Genomic DNA, 20,935 nt, shown 5'->3' on the forward strand with positions numbered 1-20,935 from the left:
AGGCAACAAGACAGTCTGCTGTCCCCCCTGCACAGTACCTTCTGAGCACCCATACAGGGTGACACCAACCCTAGTGACAATACTGCATGGTAGAGAAGATAAGAGCAAGTTGAGGAGGATTTTCTACTATAACAAACAAAGCTTAGGAGGGGGGAATTACTATTTTAGACTCCTCCAGCCACTACAGTTGCCATACTGGAGGAAGGGTTCTGGGGATTAAGAGCCCAAACCATAAATTTTCCAAGACCTAGTCAGAAGTAGAATTTCCAGTGGTCTATATCTGTGGAGAACATACAGCTCTTCTTGCGGGGTTGCAATTGCCATCATCCCCAGCCAACATAACCACTGGGGAAACATCAGTTGTATAGCACTCCAGCAACAGTTGGACATCCACATGATCCCTGTCTGAGGTCTATATAATAGCTTGTTGTTCCTCTCTGTGTCTGACAGATCAGGAAAAAAATATCCTATCATCCACATTTGGAAAGCGTATATCATTTGTAGACTTGATCGCAGGCGAGGAGCAACAGAATGTTGATTTCAGGATGGGTAGTTTAATACAGAATGCACATTTCTTTTATGCTACTCCTCCTTTCCGCCCCTGTCCAACATGATGTCCTGCCTCTATTCCTGCATTGTTTAGCATCACATCTGTAGTTCCAAAAATTATAGTGAATTCTAACTCAATCCCGTCATAATCAGGCCTAGGAAACAGTTTTCAGCCCTTCTAAAAGCATGCAATAGTGTCAAAGTGTAGAAAAGGAATATGTTTACTGCCCATTAGGAGATTTGTACAATCATATTATTATGTGTTTTTCTCCCTTCAAACAGACTCTAGGCTCTTTCACTCATAAGGAGGACAAAAATACTCTTCCACATGCATTATCAGAGTCTTGACTTTGATTTTTCTCTGTAATGTAGAGCCCTTTTCTTTCAATCTTAGCTTTGATAACAACAACAACAATAATATTGTGATAATGCAATTGTCACCTCTTAAGTAACATGTTCATATCTTCCTAAATATAGCTGACACTCAAGGATAGCATATTATTATGAGTGTGGAAAAATGCATATCAAAATCTTCTACAGACTAAGTGTTCCAGAAGTGGTGAGGTAATTTGGAAGCTTATAGCTCTGCAATTCCCAAATCAGTTTTGTCAGATCAGTTGGGATTTTCGTGATTTACAGTGCAAACTGAATTTACTTGGAAGTAAATGCCACATTTTCCAGTACAATTGTTGTTGTTGTGTGCCTTCAAGTTGTTTCTGATTCATGGTGACCCTAAGGATTACTTTCTAGGAAACTACTTAGCACTATAGCCTTAAGCCAATTGGCTTCTCAAGAGCTCCCTGTGTCACACTGAGATACAAGTCTGTTCTGAAAAAACATGAACCCAAACAACTTCAGCTAAAATAATAAGATTTAAATTCATCTACAGTGAGAGCTCCTATATCACTCCAGATACAAATCGCAGAAGTCCATAGAACACAGTCATGGCAATTAAAGAAGAATCATCATGTTATAATTGTGTAGTAGGAAAAGGTTCCTGGAGCATAAACCAACAGTCTGAGAGATCTAAAAGCTCTCCTATGCTCCTTCTTAGGCCCCATACAGACAGGCCAAAATAAAGCTGCTTCGGGTCACTTTGAAGGTATGCTGTTTAAATGATGCATGTGTCCTAAGAGTCTGTAAGCTGCACCAAAGCTAAGGACTGGAGCGTGGCTTTGGCATGGCTTCTGGACTCTTAGTACGCATGCATCATTTAAACAGCATCCCTCCAAAGTGACCCGAAGCAGCTTTTTTTTTTTGGCCTGTCTGTATGGGGCCTTAGATGGATAAAGAACTCTGTGTGGGTTTGTGTAAAACCAACATGTTACTGTTTTGCACTGCAGCTCTGGTTGGACAATCCAAAGGAGCCATCCAAAAAGTTATATTTCTAAATTTTTTGGGGGAAAACAACTTATGAAGGAATCCCGAGTTTCCCTACATTAGTAACTTTAGAGTTTCCAGAAAGATGGAGCAGGATAATAGAGTCACTGCTTATGTCAATCTTCTCTTTTTAGTTGCAGGAATTTTTTAAAGTAGCATCTGGCAACCTGGCTGTTTGTCCCCTACCCCAAAAAAAAAAAAAACCCAGCTGCAAAGGATATTTAAGGGGAGCCTGGTTAGCATGCTGTTCGAATGTTTCCCCCCTTTGTAAAGAAAGCCCCTCCTATTGACAGAACGCTTAATTGGCTCTCCTATTCTTCCGTAGTCTGAGCTCAGCCTTATTCAAGGCCTCTTGTACTGTGTGCGCCACATCAAATTGGGAGGCCTTGCTGCATAATTTATGTGGCAGCCCTGAACTGTATTCTCCATCACTATTCCGGAATATGAGTAGTGTATACACAGGTGCACTGGGTATAAAGCATACACTGCTGCCAGGCAGTACATACAACATACATTGCGGTATATACAACCAAAGAGAAAATGGAGGAAACCTGCAGAACATTAATTTATTTAAACATTCATATCCTACTTCAGAAGCAGGAGGAAAGTACTTTGGGATCTATTGTTAGATCTGTGCTGATTTGCAGGAGATCAGCAAGGCTTATGGACTCCCAATAATTTAACAATAGCAAAACCAATACGCCTTTCCCTTCCTCCTAAATTAGGCTGCTGAAGTCAAGAAAGCTTAAGCCCTAAGCCTTTGGGGAACATAGTAGATTTCTGTGTGGAGAGATTTGGCTCTGAAAACAAATTGCTGGGTTGACAATGTGCTCAAAGGCATCTTGTACCACAATTCTAAGCCTGGCTTATGGAGCTTGCATCAGTTTTGGAAAGTTACTTAACATATCCCCTCCCCACCACCACTTACCCACTTTTTAAAAAAAGAGTTCACCTCCATTACTTGCTACAGTCTTTAGAAAGTGCTTGTGTCTTTCATTGCTTTTTGGTCCTTTTGTGTGAGTAAAAAGAAAGACAATGGGATAAAGCTAGAAAAAATCTTGTCAAAATGGCTCTAATATGACTAATAATGCCTACTAAAAGTAGCTCTGAAAAGTAATTAGAGAACATAGCTCCTTGCATCAGTAAAAACAGTTTCATTCCCAATTACTACACTACTTTCAAAATGTGGCTTTGCTGAGACTTTGTTACAAAAAAGAAAGAGAGTTGTTCCTGCAACTTTGATACTTGTTGTTCACTACTTCTAGGCTGTTATGGGCCCTCCACATTTGGTGGTTAGGGACACAGGACCCTTGTGAAAGTTGAAAAACTGTAAATAAAAAAAACCCCTGAATCTCTAGGTCCTCCAGAGTGGCTTTGGGTGGAAGTTGACCATAGGGTCACACTGGAGGACCTAGAAATTCCTAGAGAGAACATACTAATTAAAATTCATGAATAATCAAATCTGCAAATGTCAAAGCCGCAAATGTGGAGGCCGGCTGTACAACATATTACTCATTGCATACAAAAAGCACTACCTTCATTCCCACTCATTACATTACTTTTGAAAGATGGCTTTGTTTGAATCTGTGTTACAAAAAGAGAGGTGTGGAAGAGCAACTTGTTACAGTAACTAAGTTCTTTGTGACTCAGTATGTTCAACCTCTGGTTTTTGTTCCTGGCTCTAGTGGGTGGACCTTGAGACTTTAGTGTCTCAAGGTATATTCCACAAGCCTGTCCACTCCTGCTCCACCCTTCTGGCAAAGATCCTTGAAGTCTCAAATACATAATTTAAACAACATTTAAAAAATACTAACATAGCAACCAGAATTTTTAAAAAAAACTTACAAGAAATTAATAAGCAGTGGCATCATTAGGTTTGGCATCATCTGGTGCAGTTACTCATGGTATCATCCTCCACTGATCTCTTCCCACACCACAACGCACAGAATCCTTAGTAACATTTGTACTAATGTTACTCGTAAATTGTAATTCCTGTATAACACTGAATGTAATGGCAGTAGTTGTGACATAAACAACTAGCAAAACATACTTTAAATTACAATATCACAAGCACAGCCTAGATATATTTACCTTTATATAGTTTAATGGTATTAAAGTGATTAAAGTGAAAATTTTGTAAAATGTGATGTTTTTAAAGAAATAATGCAAGACAATATTATCTGAGGTCCAGCAAGCAGGGCCTCAAGCTACAACATCAGAACAGATGTACATGACGTTTAAGATGCTCATAGTATTGCAGTAGCACAGCCTTTCCTAACCATGGTCTGTCAGACTCTGACCACCATGAGTCTATATGGGGAACCATATCCCAAAATCATCTGAGGACCTGAAGTTTGGAAGCGTTGCATTACCCTCAGTCTTAGGAAGATCACATGGGTATGAATTCCATGCTAATGGATAAGGAGAGAGTGGTGACCACTAAGTAGGCCCTCCACTTGGGAATGAAGATACTTCACTCCCAAATTCAGCTGGCATCTTCTTGTGCCTATGCCATCAGATGAACTTATCAGATGAACACTTTCAAAGGATGAAGTTAAAGGTCTGTGATAATGGCATCATCCTGTGCCCAGTGGTGCAGACAGTAGTCATCACACCCTCAAGAAAGGTCCAAAATGCCACCAGCTGTGTTTATCCCTGTCATTAATTTGTTTTAGGAGTTGTCACCTATCTGGAGCAGATCTTATGTAAACCCTGTAAGTATTAACTGATCACTGAAGAATAAGCCAACAAAAAAATATTTTGCCTCACAATGGAGATAGCTCAAAATATGCCATTATTGAATAAATCCATTTTCCTCCAACAATGGCTGCTGCCACACTGCCGAATTATGCAGTTTGACACTGCTTTAACTGTCATGGCTCCATCCAATGGAATTATGGGATTTGTAGTTTGTTGTGGCACCAGAGCTCTCAGAGCAAGTTAAATATCTTACAAAACTGCAAAACCCGGAATTCAATAGCATGGACCTATGGTAGTTAAAGTGGTGTCAAACTACATTAATTCTGTAGTGTAGATCCAGCCTAAAAGGTAGAATGTAGATGAGTTCAGATGAAACAGGGAAGTCCCCTTTGTAATGCAGATTGTTCTGACTAATTTAAAAAGTCCAGGTACCTTTATCCAGCAAGCCTTGGTACCAATACAACAGTGCATGTGCAGACAGTAGCAGACTATGATGCGAAACTGACCGGCATAAAAAGCTGGCTTCTGGGAATCTTGAGGGCATGGTGTACAGATGATGCACGCCCCAAAGACACCCAGAAGCTGGCTTCAAGCCAGCTGGCTGGATGTGGGCTGGCTTCCAGACACTCAGTTGGTTTGGTGTTGATATGCTGCACACTGCGGAGTGCCTTAAAGTCAGCTTCCAGTCGCGGCGGGGAGGCTGTTTGCTACTTCTTTTTTGGCCAGCAAAAAGGTGGACTGGGGCTGCGGTGTGTGGTTGCTGTGGCCCTAATCTGCTTTCGGAAGGGGCGGCTTATAGCTGCCCTTTGGGGAGGTTTTGTCACTATTAAAAATACAGTTGGCCCTCTGTATCCATTGATTCCTTATGCATAGAGTCAACCATGCACAGCTTTAAAATGATTTTAAAATATGTAAATTTCAAAAAGAAAACCTTGATTTTGTCATTTTATATCATGGATGGCATTTTACTATACTGCTGTATTTAATGGGTCTTGAGCATCCACTAATTTTAGTATCTATGGGAGGTCCTCGAATAAATCCCCAGCAGATACCAAGGGCCCTCTATATAGCTTAAGTGGACAATAAATTTGGCCATATTAATGAAGGGATATAAAGCCATAGCTGGTCTGTTCTTCTCCTGCTGTAAAAGTGATACACATTTTAGTTTGTTTTTTCTCCACCCTCTACATCATGTGTGACAGAAATGTATTCTTTAAATACCAAAGCCTAGCATTTTCTCCATGTGTGTTTTGGAGATTAACTGTTTTACAAGTATAAACTTTTCACTTACTATTTGCTGTGTGTCTCCAATCTTCCACTGGGGGGGAGGGTTTGCTTCTGTGTGTTTTAAGTGTCTTACACATATAAATAAGAATAAGAAAAGGACATGACAATTACACCCATAGAAACATTTGTGTATTCTTATAATGCAGGTAACTGATGTGAGAATTCATTTTAGTCACATACAGATCCCTGCCATTTGTAGTGTACATTTCAACAATGCTTGCAGACATCTTGTCTTTGACATGGCTTTCACTGACTATGCCACAGTCCAGCCTCACTGGCTCAGAGGGCATCCTGAGACATCTAGCTCTGTATGGGTGCCTGTTTAATTGGTATTATGTATCCAGAGCGCATCTCTAATACATTGCAGAGGATGAGGTTAAAGCCTCTTAATGCGAGCCACAAGCTTCAGTTGCAAGCCTGAGAAACTCAGTTCAACGGTTGAAAATGCTTTTCCTCGCCTATCTTTACAAGTATCCACAGGACCATTTTGGTTTACCCAGACTTGAATATTAAAGGTGCAAAGATAAAGTTTTAGCAAGAGTAGAGATGAGATAAAGGAGCATTGAACAAGGTGAATCGGAGTCACCAAGGTGAGGAGTCTCACCTCCACTGTGAACTCATTAAAACGGCTAAAGCACAAATGACATCAAGCCACAATTCAGGAAACTTACTTTTTTGGGATTATAACTCCCAGACTCCTACAATCAGCATGCTAGAATTCTGGCAGTTTTAATTTTAAAAAATTCAAAGCTTTGTATTAAGCGTGCTATTAGGACCTGCAAGTAAAGCAGGGATGGGCACATGCTGCGAGGGTTAGAGGACCATTTTTGCCATATCCGATGTCCACATGCAACTGCTGTTTTTTGGAACCAGATATCCCAAACACTTCTGGTCAGTGGTGTTTTTTTGTTGGTCTTGTTTTGTTTTTTTGCTATTGTAGAGTAGCCTCCACCCCAAACAGTGTTGAAGTGCAGCCACAAAATGCATTTTTCAGTCATTTTTTAAAGGGGGCATGATTCCTACCTCTGTGCTAAATGTCTATTACTAAACATCATTGCAGGGAAGGAGAGATCCAAACTGGTCAGTACTTTTTCTCTCTCCTGCACCATTTTCTAGCTGCAAGCCTTGACTCACCCACCCATTTTGGGAACTATTTGCAGTACTTAGCACCTTAGATAAGCAACAATACTTTTTTTTTGGGGGGGGGGGCTTTCAGCAGGAAGCTGACAACAGGGGAGGAGATTAATCACTTTTTCTCTATCTCTCCCTGTGATATTATCCCATTCCAGACTCTCCCAAACACACACACCAAGCTGCCTTTTGTTAAGAAAGAGAAGTGGCAAGGGCTGATCATATTATTTTTTAAAAATGAGTTTGACATATCATAGGGATTGACTGGACTCAAGTGTGATGCCTGAGTTTGGTCCTGCTCCAGATCTGGAATACTGATCCAGCTATTTATTGATACCAATTTATCAACCAGGCTATTATAACAACAGAGCCCATTGAATGCAGTCTAAAATAAAACACCCCAAGTCTTTAGATGCTGTTTGACCACAACATTCAACGTATCCAATCACCAAGTATCCTTGCCAGCGATGGTGGGAGCTGTGGTTCAACACCCAGGTTTGGAAATGATTAGCTATAAAGTATAACATGAATTATGCTTATTGCAGCTGCTGCAAAACCTGCATGCACAAGCACTAATTTAGAGTTTGGTGCTAATTCCCAGTACTCAGAACATATCAAGAAAAGCAGCACTTCCAATAAGAAGAGGAGGAGGAAGTAGCAGCAGCAGCATCCTGAAAAAGTTGTTAAAAATGGTGATGTAAAAATCTTATGGATCTTTCAGATTCAAACAGACAAAGAATGCCAAACATAACTGGAGCTGAGAAAAAGAAAGCTAAATGTGACAATCCTAGGGGACAGCTGAATCAAAGACACTGAGCGGGAAGAGATATTGAAATATCGAGACCCACAAACCAAGATTCAGCACCTCTAAGAAAAGTAAACGACTGTGGTTTCATAGGGATAGGTGCTCTGGGAGAGAGCCAGCACAGTGGTGGTGTTTTGAGCATTGGGCTATGACTCTAGAGACCAGGGTTTGAATCCCCACTGAAATTCGGATGACCTTGGGTAAATCACACACTCTCAGCCGATCGGAAACAACTTGAAGGCACACAACAACAAGGTGCACTAGGAGCAATTCCAAACGGACTGACAAAACATCTCAACAAACACACCACAGGTAGGATCATAATAGCACAATGACAAAAAGCCACACTCTTTGGAACGTGCCACATTAACTGACAGCAGCGCACTGATTCCTAAATTCTTGGATAGAATCTGAATCATTTGAAGGTCCAAAACCCCAGTCAGGAACACTTGGTATACTGTGAAACAGATGATAATATAAAATTGGGGCAACTATCATACTTCAGTATGTAATGGCAATACAGTACTTTCCCCCCTTTTCACCATCAGCACATTTAGACAAAGGGTCTTTGAAGGCTATATTATAACAAACCTTCCCATCGACCAGATTCCATTTCATTAGATGCATGAAGCATTATTTTAAACTGATAGAACCACAGACACATAAGGGGCAGGGGGAAAATGTAAGCAGTGAGGTCAAAGGGGAACTAAACACAGGAATAGATGACAATTAAAGCTTTAGAGTGCAATACTACACACATTTAGAGAGGTGTACATTCTTAGTGGGCTGGAAGCAGAATCTGATGACATTACATTTTGGACCGTAGCTTCCAGAATCCCTCTGACAACACGACCATGTTAGTTAGGGGATTCTGGGAACTTTAGCCCCCAAAAGTGACTTTAATTCAAAAGAAAGCTATGGAACTGTGTGGCTTAAATGGCAACAGTGCTATCACAGGCACTAGCCATTATGTAATAGTGTTCCACGCACCCTTGTTACCAGCCTTCCAGCTGCATTCAGTATATTTTTTCTTCAAAGGCAATGCTGTTATTCATTGGGACTTACTTCAAGAGAGCATGCAAAGGACTGCAGTCTTGGTTTTCCTGTTAGGGGCTGAACGGCTTGAATAAAAGCTCACAAAACTAATTTGTTCAGTGGGACAGAAATGAATGTATGCATGAATGGTGAGTATCGCATTGCCCCAAATACATTGAAAGTGTACTTTGGCTCCTCTAAATTATGGAGTGAGCCGCTACCTACCCAAAGCCATCAATAGGAAAGGAAGAAAAAGTTTTAATCCCATTTAAGCACAGCATAAAAGATACATATTCAAATTTTTCATTCCCGTTTTGATTTTTAAAGAACGTCAGACCTTTTTCATTATAAACATCATGAATGGAGAGAAGTCACGAAATGCATCTATATAACTAGAACAGATTTACAGTGGATCATGAGAAGCTGATACAAGTTCAAGGAGCTCTCAACAAAATGTGTGAAAAACTTGCTTTCCTATAATTACTAATTCCTGATTAATGCTTTAAATCTGAACCAATATACAAGTCTGCAGAGTTCTACATAAAGAGATATTCTAATTCAGGTCCCAGCGTGATGAAAAGTAATCAGTTCCCGTTTCTTACAAAGCCACTTGCACTATTGAATAGTTAAAAAAAAAGAACCTTAATATATAGTGTTCTCTCTCTTTTTCCTGTGGGGGAACATGCATTTGAGTCATAAAAGCATACATTTAGTTCAGAGCCATGAAGCAAAAATATCCAGCAATTTTTCTAGTGTGCAAGATGCACCATAGAGTGTTTTCCTTCACTGCAGTAAATAGCAGACTTTTTATTCATGCAGCCATTATAGCAAACTGTTACGAATATTAGCACAGTGATGCAGCTATGGGGAGTGGTTTGGCAGTTGTTATCCAGACAAAAGAGCTGCTGACATCAATGAAAGTTTGGTCCGATTAAGGGCTTAAGGATTAGACCGGCAGAATGGCACGAAGAAGCAGAAGAAATACAAAAAAGGCAATGACATGTAAGGATTAGTCAGTGGCTGACTGGAAAATGGAGATCCTATCCTGCAGGAGAGTTGGCACCGAAAGCAAGATATGTTGCCTTGAACAGAGATGAAAAGTCAGGGATTTGGAATTTCCTGTAAAAATTGGAAATTCGCAAAGATTTATTTAGTATCAGAAAAGGGAGAGATAAAAGCTTTGCATTAGAGGAGGGTGGAGGGATGCAATATCCCTCAGAATAGAATATGTTAGAATACTATACATCCCAGGGTGCTATAGGCATCATTCTCACATATGCATGGATTTAAAAAATAATAATTTTTTTGATGGCGTATCCTATGGAAATGTTTACTTTGAAAAGGGCTTTTAATTCCAGTTGATATACTGAGCAACAGCATGATTTAAAAACAACAACAAAAAACACCACCATCACAAATGCATCGTCCCCAATCCTTTCTTTTCGATACTGGTATTAATATCCCTGTCTGAATGTCAGTGTAATATTTCTGCAATATCAACACAAAAACCTCTTTTCCTAGATTCAAACAGAACCTTTAGAATTAGAAACGATATTTTATTTCTAGTGGACTGGAACTAGAATTAATGATCCTTAAAGAAGAGTCACCAAATCAATAGGACTTTGGTTAGTCATGCCTAATTTAAGTCCCATTAACTTCACTGGCTCCACTCTAAAAGTGATGATTATGTCTAGATCCAGCCCATAGTCTCAATCCTGCAAATGATATGCATTCTGAATTAAGAGCACCTTTCACGCTTTCAAAACATGCTATGGGACAGGAACAGTCAGCATTGGAACCCAGTCCCCAGCCCTAAAGGTCTCCTGAGTGTTTACCTTTAACATGGCAGTAACTACAGCTGAGAAATTTTAGATGTGTGCTTTCAAACATGAGCTTGTCCACTCAAATCTACGTGGTGGAAGACAGCCATTTCAAGATGTTTCCCCACTGCCTCATGTCTCTTTGCTTAAAATTCCAAGTAACAATCCATTTACATTGGTATATTATGGCAATGTGCTTATGGAAGTGCACTACTACTATTGATGTCAATGGGGAAACTCAGCCAGCATGTTTAAGTGCACCAGAGCTCCTATGTGTGCAAAGAAAGGTTGGCATAGGGAAGGACTCCCATCAGAGAGGGCTGGAAGTTCTCCTAGGATGGCAGGTTCAATATATTGGAAAACACTTGTCCACAGTTGTCATTCAACCAGGCAGCTTGTGTTAAGTTAAAAAGAAGTCACACCAATGGTCTCATTGCCATGCAAAACAGAATTCAGCACTAACATTCCTGACATCCAGATCACAGGAAAGTTTAATGAAAATACCAAGGAAATCTAATCATTCTCTATCAGAAATTAAAATTTTAGCATCTTTTAGAATACCTGAACGCACAGAGCTTTGGCTTTCCGATCAAAGAACAAACATTTCAAGGTTAACCCAGGATGGCAGAGCAATCTTTTAAAAATACATGGGATATAATCATTTGCTAGAATTAAGACAGCTTCTCTTTGGAACTATGTATTGGAGCAACAATAGGGCAAAATCAAATCAATAAAAGATTTGGCAAGACAAGTTTGGTGTTTGAACCTTTAAATTTCCAAGGATGTGGAAAGACTCATGGCTTTGGTCAAGCCTAGTGTTTCAGAGGAAGGAACTGGCAAAATCACTTCTGAATATTCCTTACCTAAGAAAACCCTATAAAATTCATGGGGCCTCCCTAAATCAACAGGTGACTTGAAGGAACATTTGTGCAGATACACAGAGCTATTGCTTCTTTGCATTCAGAGAACTATCATTTTCTACTTCCCTGGACATGAGTTTAACCATGGACAGTTGCTCAGAGCATTCTGGCTTTGCCTTTGTAGGTGTCAGAGTGCTGTATTGCATTACAGGTGTACACAAACTACTAGCAGACTCTCTTAATTATATTTACCACCAGAGGCAGGTAAATTTCTCCTTCTGGCTTATTTGCAGACCCTACATGCCAAACTCAAAATATCATTTACCAACTAATCAAAAACAGGTTTATTCGGTCCTATTGCACTCAATGAGATTTTCCCCACTGATTGACCATCATGCTTCACATTGCAGGCTTAATTGCTTTTCTTTTCCAACGGAAGGCACAAAATAGGTACTTCTGTATTAGCTGTTACTAAGACCTGCTTACCTCTTTTGCCCTTAATATCTCCCTCTGACTCACACACATATAGATGTGCCTGTATTCCACCTCCATTACTGACAAGAGGAGCGGCTTTATGTTCAAGGCTGGACATGTCATCCAGTAACCACTTCTTAAAAAGCCAACCACTTCTGATCGTGGTTGAAAATCCTTTCCCTTTGTCCTTCCCTGCCAGTAATTAAAACATTCATGAGTGTTGGTTGGTCCTTGACAACAGCCACATAAGATATTAATAATAGGACACCTCAATTTGCATTTTATTTTTTGGAGCAGGGTTGGGGTGGGGGGGCATAATGATATTCAAAGAGGAAATGGCTTGGGTTCTGTGGTTCAGATCTCATACACCTGCAGCAAATTAATTTGTTGTAGCACATTAATTATCTTATAGCTTCTATTTAGGCTGCAGCTGTTGCTATTATGTTAATATTTCCAGCACCCCTGTCTACAACAGGTTATGGCAGCCTCAGGGAAAAAAAACATCTTGGGCTGGGTCTCCTTCTCATCTTCCAGGTATATGTACAAATAAATAAAAATACAGGCTTCTTGGGTCAGGCATTTCAACTTCTATTTATTGACCGGTCAGAAAGAGATTGGGCAACCGAACTCAGGAAAGGATAACAATGGACAAAGATGGCGCGTGCAGAAATTGTGAGAGAGAAAAAAACGATGAAGAAGAAGAAGGAGAAGGAGAAGGGGGGGAAGAGAAAGGAATACCGAACACTGCAGTGTTGGGGCGGTAAGTGTTCGGATGGGGGGGCGGGGAAAATGCTGCAGTTTTCATGAAATAATAAGGTAGAGGGGAAAAAAGGCACACAAAGAGTAGGTTTTTCATTGTCTGTAAAATATAAACACAGATGAATTCTGTCTTTGGTTTGTTCATGCTTTTCACTCTGCACAGCAGGGATGTTCTTAAGAAGTTGCCCTCTGCGAAATTTCACTAAATGGAAACCGTGGACCTTGCATGATGTGATTATAATCACACCAGCCATTCTTTTTACATAATTTTTTGTTTTTTAAAAAATCCAGCATATCTTCTTTCTCCTCTCCCCAGCAAAATATATGGAACCGGTATTTGTATACGAGTTCATATATCTGTGTGCTTTTAAAAACAACCCCTCAGCAATATAGGGAGCCTGAAGATATAGCTGGCTCTATATTCCATTGACAAATCTCCATGGAGTCAGAAACAATATGAAAATTTTGAGCTCACAAGAACATGTCTGCTGCCTGCAGTCACTGCAATAGCTCACCAGGTTGCCTACTAACCAAAAGATCAAAAATTATCGATTTCATGGCGCTGCGTGCTTGGGATAGAAAAGCTACTTGAAAATTTGCATTATTTAAGAAATGAAATCAGGGAAAAAGCCCAGTGTTTTAGGACGCTTTGGAGTGTAAAATGGTTTTATGTTTTAATCTTATCAATGATTTACTATAATTCTATTATTTTTAGCAGCTGGGGTCTGGAAACGATTTATTTTTAAAAAAAAACGATGAATTTAGGATTTTGCCGCAGTGTACATCTGCAGTCCCAGAATCCTCTGGTAAAATAATCCCCCTTGCGAAGGGGGAAACGCCTTTAACCTGTTCGTGAATGCAAAAAAAAAAAAAAAATCTGCAACCATTTTGAAATTTGAGAAGAGATGAGAAGACTGATGAATTCTAAGAGACAGAATGATATTGACTCAAGAATGAAGCAAACTGAAAAGAAAACATACTGTAAGCATTTTACATCCTTTGAGTTTCTAGCTGTTTTCTCCATTGCTCATCATCTTCCATCAATGGATGCCACGCCAACTTACTTCTAGCAGAGAACAGTAACTTTGTTCCATGTGCTTAAGAAAACCAAAGCTAATATTTGAGACAGGCGATATGCAATGTTTAAAACTGTACAATAGTTACCCTAGCAAAATCATATGTTATGCATGCTTCCTCAGAAGTGAGCTGTCCTATGATGAAAGCAGCTTACTCCCTAGTAAGTGCATTTAGGACTGGAAGTTTAGTCATTGTGATACAGATATATAACAACTATAGAGATGTTCTTTGTTTTCATAGAAATTCCTTTTAAAATTACTCCAATTAACTTTTACATTGCTTACATGTATTAATGTCTCTCACATGACAATCCCTATTCAGAGCAGTTTAGCCTTTTATGATTGGGAAAAAAATCTTTTTAAAAAGCTTTTAGTTAAGCTAATATGTACACTGCAAATCTGAAGACCAAAATGATCTTCTTTAGAGGTCTGCTAAATATAATTCTCATGTCAAGTATTTTGAAATTAACAGTTCATCAACGAAGGATCTGTGTGGATGAAGAAATTTGCTCTAAACTGTTAAGAAATGAAAGAAGACAAAATATAATGTTTTCAAAGTAGTTTATCAACCCATAATTTCATCCCCACCCCAATTTCTTTACCAACTGCCAGTATTTAAATGTCTTTTTATTACTGAAATTAGTGGGACCAGGTAGATGAAGTTGTGGAAAGGACACAAGTATTACTTCTATGATGATTTTCCAGCTAATTTTTCTCCCTGTAAGCCTGGCTACACACAGAGATCCCATATTGACTGAAACAGCAAAGATGAAGTTCACAATTCAGAAAGGATTAGATATATATTTAATGATCATTCTGGGTCTGTGGGAAGTTTGACAGGGCAGGTTTCAAAAAGGAGGTGATCTACTACCTCCACTCCTTACTGGTATGTACTCCCACTTATTCTGGTACTAGTGCTGCAACATTAGTTGCACCACATCAGTATATATGATCCTCAAATCTGTCCTCCCTCATTTTGCACAAAGCAAAAAAATAAAAAATGCCTACCAACATTTATATTTAAGCATTTGGATTATTATGGATATTCTGAAAGGGACAGCATCCAATTCATGCTGTTTAGGTTTCACTACACCCACTACTGCATCAGATACTGCATGACTAATGCGCCTCCTGTTAGTCTAAATCTCTAGGACACTTTCAGATGCTAAACCACACCAGAATTAGAAAGTGTAACTCCAAGGACACCTACATAAATCGAACCAGTTCATCTTCAGTTGTATTTATCTAAGAAAAAAGTGTACATGTATATTATGTCCCATTTTACAAATTAATATTCTAGCTTATGTTAGTAATTATTCTAACAAATATCTGGAACATTCAATGCACTGATGAAAGATATTTGGACTGTCACTGTAACATATTTTTGAATGTCAACTTCTGCACATGAATGCTGACAATCTCAGTTTAATTTTGTGACACTCCAAAAATAAATTTATAAATTTATATCTCCACTTTTTGGAAATCCATGTGAATGCTATAATTCTTTCTGAGACATAAGAATATGAACAAGAGTAAGAATGTGAATAATTTTTGCAGATGCTAAAAGGTGTATGTTTTATTTCATGCCTTAGTGTAATGGTTGTCTGTTCACCAACTATTTTTTAAATATAGAAAAGAAAATAATCTTTATATATGTAATATGACAATTTTTAAAAAATGAAATGGGAAATAATTCTTATTGATAATATTTAAAATCCTAATATTTGACCAGAATATTTCAGATACAGTGGCAAACTCTGGGGTATAGGCTCAAATATATATTTCAACTGAGTGGAAGTTATTCATATAGGTATTCATATACAGCAAAGGGAATACCAATATTCCTGCTTTCTACATCTTTTGCATTTATTTATAACACTGGTATTCCTTTAGAAAAACCAAAACATGCCATCTACACAACAGCTTGGTTTTTGCAGGTATGGAAACATTTTGTATTCTGTCACTGTGTTATAAGGTTGCATTCAAAATGAAATTGAACTATCGATTGTGTCCTTTTAAAAAATTAAATAGTTTTATAATTAATCTGAAATCTTTTCCTAGAATACACAACATTAGAAGTCAATTATACGCCTCTTTCAAGGCCTCACATCAAAGGCTGAGGCCTAGGGTTTTGATGTTTCTTTCCTCTGTCAGGGTACTGCTGTTTAATTCTTCAAGATATCCCTGAAATACACATAAGTAGAATTTAATATTCTCAGTGGAAGTCAGAGCCAATGATATTTAGTTTAATCATAATTTTCTGCATTTTGTGTTTGCTGCTTGAGGTTAAACAAAGGAAGCTGATTTTAATAAATAAAACAGGCCAACGATTTGTGGAAAGTATTCTCTTTCAGAGAGTTACAAAGGCCAGTTTCTGACTGTAGACATGAATAATAATATTAGAAGGTAGAGGATGGTGGTCAGGGATAGAGGAATAATAAGCCTGTTCAGTATTAAACCCACTCAGCACAACAAAATCTATCAAACTAAAGCCTCCGAGGAAACTTCTGAAAGTATTCTATATACTTCTGTAGCCGCTAATAATTACTAACAGAGTGAATCCACTAACACATGATGCCCAGACAGCTAGTACAAAAAGATAATAAATGGTCTTGCATTGTGTGTAAATTATAATACATTGTGGGGATGAATAATTAAAGTACAAAGAACAGTTTTTTGAAGTTAGTCAGTTAATAACTACACTACTTACAGCATTTTAATCCCCTAAACTGTCAGCCTCGAAAAATTTAAGTTTCAAAATGATCTAATAAAGCAATGACAACATACAAAAACCAAGTCGCCCTAATATTTTATAACATACACAATGCCTATGCACTAAAAAGCTACAATAAGATCCACTCGGAAGACGTAATACACACAAAGGGAGGAGGAATCAAAGGCCTCTTGGCATAAATGTGAAATAAAGTTTAGAAACCTGCTCATGCAGTTTCCAGTCCAAGGGATCTTTCCTCCATGTGCCAGGATTCCAGGACCAGAGAAGGAGATACAGACGGACCGCATCCCTCCAGCTCCAGCAATATGCCGACTTCAATAAACCAGCTCTTCAGACCTCAGAGGGTGGGATGGCACACAAAGAGTCTCTGAAAGGTATCAGGGACCATGAAATGCTTCAAGGGCAGTAGACTGATTCCCCTGTTGTGATCAAATACTCAGCGGAATTACTTACAGACAACTTGATAGTAATACCCAACAGCACCAATACTTCTAATTAACAACGTGCGTCTTTGTGCAAAGGCCTAGAAATTGGGTCAGTCAGTACCCCACCCCCCTTTTTAAAGGATGAGACTGGGCCTTAAGGCAATAAACCTAAATGCATCTATTCTTGCTCAGTCGGTGGCACTGTGGGGTTACCACACTTGCACAGGTAAATGTTTACGAGAGGAATGTTGTCAAGATGCAACTATAGTTAGGATTCAGTTCTAAAAGATTTCTCCTTGCTTTTATTTACAGTTAGACATCATGTAACTCTGTTCAAAATTGAAGCAAAGCACTGAAGTCTAAACCCGTTATGTTTACAGAATCAGTATTTACAGCGTTATCGGACATTCTTTATTTTTAAAGAAGGTTCTTTGAGAACAGCAGAGATTCATAAAACTGGGTGTATATTCCTCATTTCAGGTAGCATTGAGGAGTTTGGAGTTGTTGTTTTTTAGTTGGTTTTGTTTTCTCTTATATTTATTTCAAAAATATATATATTGCACCTGGACACAGGATTTCATGGCAATGTACATAAACATTCAATACAATAAAAAGGATCTAAAATTTAAAGAATAGTTGTATTTATTTCCTAGTATCTACTGAGGCAAGAGCCACTTAACTTTGGGCAAATTTTAAAACTCTTTGAATTTTTGTAACATTCCACTAGCTCAGTGTCAAATTTTGAATTGAGGCCGAATATTTGTACGGGTTTTGAAGCAAAGGATCTGTCTTATAGAAAAACCTTGCCTAATAACATTATCCTTTAAATGAATGGAGATGAGTGCACAGTTTATTAGCTACTATGGAAGAAAATGAACATATTTCATTATGGATTCTGTGGATTGGGATGTGTGATCTGTGGCCCTCTTGCAGGACTACAACTCCCCTCAGGCTTAGCCAGTATGGGCACAGATGATGGGAACTGTAAATGAACAACACCTGGAGTTACACAATTTGCTCACCTCCCCCCCCCACTCCACTCCCATAGATTTTTACACAAAGTAAAAATAACTCCTATTTGGAGTTAGTGTGGAAGCAAAAAGGAGACAACTCTAATCCTTCTTAAGCAGGGCTATCTTACACCAACCACGATGAGGCTCTCTTAGTTTGGCTGACTGGAATGTTCTATATGGCACTTATTTTCCAGACCCTTGCACCCACCCATGAAAACCAATGAAGGAAAATTAACTTAGTACAGGCAAGGAAGCTGGTCATCTAGCCTGAGGGGGGGATTTATGGGCTTTGAATCCAGCAGACACAAAGCTATCTGTATTCAATCTCCACATTTTGGGGGCCTAACACCAGGTAGGGACACAGAGCATATTGTAGTGGAATGGCTTGAGTGTTGGACCAGAACTCTAGGAGACCAGGATTCAAATCCACGTTCGGCTATGGAAACCCAATGGGTGACCCTGGGCAAGTCACGTTCTTTCAACCTCAAAGGAAAGGAAAGGAAAGGAAAAAATTAAGTTTTAAAATGCCCTAATAAAGCAATGACAAATAACATACAAACCAAGTCACCTTGGTTTTATAAAATATATTTTATATTTAATATTTTATAATATACACAATGCTTGTGCACTAAAAAGCTACAATAAGATCCAAGTCTTGTCATGGAAATTACATGATAGGGTTGCCTTAAATTGGAAATGACTTGAAGACACAGAACATCAACACCACCAACAGAGAACATTGCTGGCAGCAAAGTTATGCTCACAGAAGACTGTGACACTGTTATCAGGGACTGACAGAGCAGCTTTGCTCTTCCAGTTGTTGTGTGCCACCAAGTCATTTTATGGCAACCCTAAAGCGAACCTATCATAGGATTTTCTTGGCAAGTTTCTTCAGAGCGGCGTTGCCACTGCCATCCTCTGAAGCTGAGACAGTGTGACTTGCCAAGGTCACCCTGTGGATTTTTTATGCTCGAGTAGGGAATTGAACTCTGCATAAAAGAGCTATAGTTCAATGCTCAAACCACTACACCACACTTCCTACCCCATCTCACATGGGCAACTTGTAGGGATTAGGACTATGCATCAAACTATAAAGTGATTTGCTACTGAGTAAACATGTTTCGGATTGAACTTTACAATCACGAAATAGTGTCTCTGTACAATAACATATTTTAGCTACTTTATCTAGAAAGCATGTGGCTAGGATTTAAAAGAAAAAAAGACAGACAAAATGTGACACATACAGTGGGCTGGGATTTGGTTCCAAGATCCCCCGTGGTGGATACCAAAATCCGTGGATGTTCAAGTCCTGTTAAATACATTGGCATTGTAAAATAGTACCCCTTACATAAAATGGCTAAATCAAGGTTTGTTATTTGGAATTCATATATTTTTAAATAGTTTCAAGCTGTGGATGCTTGAATCTTTGGATCAAAAATCCATGGATATGGAGGGCTGACTGTTCATTGAAATACAGAAGCAGAATCCAAAGGGGTGGAAGAGCAAAATGCACTTGAAACCAGATTGTAGTAAGGATTGCATTTCATTGTGGGATTCCAAACCATTCTTGCTTATTTACTGAAAAATAAGGTTTCATTTTTGGATAATGTTCTCTTTCTTGTCCATGGTGTGTTTAAACTTATCAGTTGCTGTAACAACAGATTCTTGAACTAAGGTAAAAATACATCATCTGCCACTGACAAATAACTTCCTATTACTTAAAAGAAACACACCTGCTATACCAATTTCCAATCTGCGGCAACACAATTCATGAAACTCAGTGGTGACTCTTCACAATATTGTATCTTCATTTAGGACTGGGATTCCAAATCAAAATTCTTTTATTTTTGGATGGTGTATGCACCAGTTAGCAAATACCTCTTGGGTTTAATACTTGAACAATTGCTGGGAGAGTCATTCCAAGGAGGAAGGGCACCTCTTCATCCCCTGATGCCCTGGGTCAGAGAGTAAAATGGGTCACTGATTCCCAAATTTGGGTCCTCCATATGTTCTGGACTTCATCTCCCAGAATTCTTGACAGTTGGTCAAGCTGACTGGGGCTTCTGGGAGTTGAAGTCTAAAACACCTGGGCAAAGTTTGGGAAGCACTGGGTTAGACATTCGGCACACACAACAGTGACCCATCCAAGCAAAGCCCAAACCGTGGAGTTGCACAAACCTTTTGGCAGGGATTTTGTATAACCTGAAAGAAGCCTTGAAGGTCTTATTCCTGTGTGGGGATATGTATGGAGAATTAAGTTCCAGGCTGTGTCCACACTGGAGACCTAATCCATCCTGACACCACTTTCACTGCCACGGCTCAGTGCTATGGAATTCTGGGAAATGTAGTTTGTTACAATAACAAACTACAAATGTAACAAACCACATTTCCCAGAATTCCATAGCACTGAGCCGTGGCAGTGAAAGTGGTGTCACAACAGATTAGGTCTCCAGTGCAGATGCATCCCCAGAGAGGTCCAAAACACACTGCAGAAACAATCCAGTTTGAAACTGCTTTAACTGCTCTGGCTAGGGAATCCTGGGAATTGTAGTTTGTTGTGGCACCAGAGCTCTCTCACAAAAGGACAGTTCTCAGGATTCCCAAGCATTAAGCCAGGGCAGTTAAAAGGGGTCTCAAACTGCTAGGAGCTGTAGACCCTCCAAATGATGACTTTTACCCCCAAGCAAAGGGAGTGACCCACGCCACAAGCAGCATGCACAGGATGAATGGCATTAGGGATCAATCCAGGGGGAATAGTTTTAAGGGATCAGAGCTCCCCAGTGAAGAAGAGGAGTCTCTCATCACAAACCCACTATGGCTGGATAAAAGGGCCCAGGGGGAGTGCAAAGAAAAGGGGCATAGCTGGCTGGCTTCCTTTCCTCCCACG

Source organism: Sceloporus undulatus, chromosome 6, assembly GCF_019175285.1.
Source record: "Sceloporus undulatus isolate JIND9_A2432 ecotype Alabama chromosome 6, SceUnd_v1.1, whole genome shotgun sequence".
Lineage (NCBI taxonomy): Eukaryota > Metazoa > Chordata > Lepidosauria > Squamata > Phrynosomatidae > Sceloporus > Sceloporus undulatus.